Raw genomic sequence first — 4,152 nt, 5'->3', positions numbered from 1 at the left:
CAGCCCTCTTCCCCTCTGCTCCCCACAGCCTTGCAGTGGTAAAGTTGTTGCGGTTGTGCTACCTAACCTCTTTACTCTGTAACTTTTGAGAATCCTTGCTAAGTAAAAAAATAAAATAAAAATATTTTAGCTGACTTTAGTCCCAGAGATTTCTTAGTGAGTCCTAAATTCTTTGATTCCAAATGAGCATCACTCCGTTCCAACGTGGTCTTTGCCACTTGTGGCTTAGGGCCCTCGTATTTACGGGACCATCTCTCCTGGTCCGTCCTGCAGAGGACCTTAAGGTCCATGAATAATTATAGTTTAGAGGACCCTAAGGAAGTCAGACTATCCTCCACCAGGGCCAGGGACTTCTCAGTGATGGCTCCGACCTGGTGGAATGCTCTGTCCCATGAAACCAGGGCCCTGCAGGATTTAACCTCCTTCTATCGGGCCTGTAAGACAGAGGTATTCCGCCTGGCTTTCAATTTGAACTTAGCCTGATCTTTTATTCCCCTTCCTTCCCTCCTCCTCCCCTTTTTATGAAGATCACTCACTCTGAGACCCCACAGCTAATTCTCCCCTGGTCTCCTCACTGACCCAAAGAGGACTAATTTCGCCAGCTAGCCCTGGTGATCATATAATGTTTATTGGATGGATTTCCCCCCTAAATTGATTTTTGAATTCTGAATTTATTGTTATTCATGTTTTATACCATATTTTATGCTGTTTTTTGTTGCATCAATTAAGTGTTGTTAGCTGTCCTGAGCCCGGTTTCCTGAACCAGGAAGGGTGGGGTATAAATAAAAAAATATTATTTATTATTTGCTACAGTCTAGCTATGTTCTTCCTCTTTGGCGATCCCTCATAGCCAAGTAAGATTGTCTTCCATAAACACAGTTTAAAAAGTGAGTCCGTAAGTGACTGTGGAGGCCAATTTTGTATCCACACGTACTTCCACAGTGGGGACATTGGTTTCCGGACTGGAATTCATCCCGGTGAGGGTTTGCCAAGCGTGCCTTCCTCTTAGCACATTTCTCCCTTGTGTCCTGAGTTCGAGTGTCTTCAAAGCCCATGACACCTTTGGGAAAGTCTGTTCTCCAACTGGAGCGCTCGCAGGCCAGTGTTTCCCAGTTGCTGGTGTTCATACTACATTTTTTAAAAGATTTGCCTTGAGATATCTTTTGTTTAAAGAAGTTGTTTAAAGAGGATGCGGGTGGCGCTGTGGTATAAACCACTGAGCCTAGGACTTGCAGATCAGAAGGTCGGTGGTTCGAATCCCCGCAACGGGGTGAGCTCCCATTGCTTGGCCCCAGCTCCTGCCAACCTAGCAGTTCGAAAACACGTGAAAGTGCAAGTAGAGAAATAGGTACCACTCTGGCGGGAAGGTAAACGGCGTTTCCGTGCGCTGCTCTGGTTCGCCAGAAGCGGCTTAGTCATGCTGGCCACATGACCCAGAAGCTGTACACTGGCTCCCTCGGCCAATAAAGCAAGATGAGCACCGCAACCCCAGAGTTGTCCGCAACTGGACCTAATGGTCAGGGGTCCCTTTACCTTCTCAAGGGATCTGAGACCCCCACGGCTAAGAGGAGGGGGCTCTGGCTGGCTGTGCAGCCCAAAATTTCCAAGCACATTGTCCAGGCTTGTGGCCGGGGAGGGGGTCACTTTGGTGCTACGAACGTAGCAAAAGCAGCACAGGAGGGAGCAATGGAGAGTTGCCCATCTCTGCAGCCACAACTGGCGCTGTGATTCCCCAGTGATTTGACTTCACCCCCAGAGGTGCGCTCCATTGTCTCTTGACAATGGTTAAGAGTAAGGTTAAGGAGCAATTCAAGGCTGTAAGTTATAGGAGTGCAGAGCTGGAAGGGACCCAGGGTGGGGGTCATCCTAAGGCCTGGGGGTGGGCAACTTAAGGTCCAGAGGCTGGATGCGGCCCAATCGCCTTCTCAATCCGGTCCGCGGACAGTCCGGTTATCAGCATGTTTTTACATGAGTAGAATGCGTCTTTTTATTTAAAATGCATCTCTGGGTTATTTTGGGGGCATAGGAATTCGTTCATTTTCCCCCAAAAAAATATAGTCCAGCCCACCACATGGTCTGAGGGACGGTGGACCAGCTCATGGCTGAGAAAGGTTGCTGACCCCGATTTAGTCCAGCAGGAATCACAGGTGAAATATCTCTGACGTGAACACCAGTGAGGCCATGAATTAGCCAGGGGGTGATTCGAACCCAGGACATGGGCACAGGCTGGGATGATTGGGTTTCACAAACTGAGGAAAAACTTATGTTCTGCTGCATGCCTCATATAATTGCAAAAAAAATGGTGGGTGCAGCTGGGTCCTGTCTTTGTTCCATTCATTAAGCCTGAGGACAGATGGCAATTTGACGGGCGATTATCTGGCTCATTCATTTGTGAATAAGAACGATCAGGAAACGTCAGCCGATAACATCAGCAGGCCTGTACATAATGTAAGATATAAAAATGCAACGACACGTGCAATGCAAAAGTCCATCGCACCGTCGTTAAGCAGGATGAAAGTCATTACGTAATGTTTTAATCACTATACTGGGCCAGGACAGGGAGTCCTGTGTCTAGTTAGGGGCATCGCAATTTAAGGAGGATATTGACAAGCTGGAAAGTGTGCAAGACCAAGATGATTGAGGATCTGGAAACCAAGCCTGATGAGGAACGGTTGAAGGAGTTGGATATGTTTGGCCTGGAGAGGAGGAGGCTGAGAGGAGATATGAGAGCTATCTTCAAACATCTCAAGAGCTCTCCCATGCTCTGTAGAAAGCCCAACTTGGAAAAAAGAGACAATGCACGTATTTTTGTAAACTAAGAAACCTTTAATAAAAATATATTTTTTAAAAAAGAGAGCTGTCCCATGGATGACTGAGTAAGCATGTTTGATCCTGCTCCAGAGAGCAGCTGTTGAAAGAATTTAATATTAAAAATATTATTATTATTATTATTAAAGATTCCACATAGCTCCGTGAGTAGAGCTTTTAATCCCAGTCTACAGTTTTATGATTCTACTGTTAGCATGAGTATTATGAAGAGCAATGCTTTTTAGGCATGTTCGCCACATCTCCCTGGGCTTACGCCATGGGTGGAATGTGTCTCAAAAAAAATTTACACATCACTTGGGAAGACAGGCAAACTAATGCCAGTGTGCTGGAAGAAGCAAAGATCACCAGTGCTGAAGCAATGATTCTTCAACATCAATTTTGCTGGACTGGTCATGTTGGGCAGATGCCTGATAATTGTATTCCAAAGCAACTACTCTATTCAGAACTTAGAAATGGAAAGCGTAATGCTGGTGGTCAACAAAAGAGGTTTAAAGACTGTCTCAAGGCAATTTTTTTAAAATGTAGTATAAAGGTAAAGGGACCCCTGACCATTAGGTCCAGTCGTGGCCGACTCTTGGGTTGCGGCGCTCATCTCGCTTTACTGGCCGAGGGAGCCGGCATACAGCTTCCGGGTCATGTGGCCAGCAGGACTAAGCCACTTCTGGCGAACCAGAGCAGCGCACGGAAACGCCGTTTACCTTCCCGCTGGAGTGGTACCTATTTATCTACTTGCACTTTGACGTGCTTTCGAACTGCTAGGTTGGCAGGAGCAGGGACCAAGCAACGGAAGCTCACCCCGTCACAGGGATTCGAACCACTGACCTTCCGATCAGCAAGCCCTAGGCTCAGTGGATTAACCCACAGCACCACCCACGTCCTCTTTAAACAACCCTTTTTAAACAAAATAGGTTCAAAGACTCTCTCAAGGCAAACCTTTAAAAAAACGTAGTATAAACACTAACAATTGGGAAACACTGGCCTGCGAGTGCTCCATTTGGAGAACAGCCCTTTCCCAAAGGTGTCATGGGCTTTGAAGACGCTCAAACTCAGGACGCAAGGGAGAAACATGCTAAGAGGAAGGCACACCGTGATCAACTCCTGCCCAGAAACCAATGTCCCCACTGTGGAAGGATGTGTGGATCCAGAATTGGCCTCCACAGTCACTTACGGACTCACTGTTAAGACTGTGTTTATGGAAGACAATCTTACTCGGCTACGAGGGATTGCCAAAGAAGAAGAAGAAGATTAGAAAGGGCAGACAGCCAATCAGGGCGCAGGAGGAGCTGAATGGTGAGGTTCTGGAATGTTCTGCATCAAATCCGA

This window comes from Podarcis melisellensis (assembly GCF_964234715.1).
Source record: "Podarcis melisellensis genome assembly, chromosome: 10".
Classification (NCBI taxonomy): Eukaryota; Metazoa; Chordata; class Lepidosauria; order Squamata; family Lacertidae; genus Podarcis; species Podarcis melisellensis.
The sequence above is the reverse complement of the archived record's forward strand: the minus strand, read 5'-3'. Positions refer to the sequence as shown.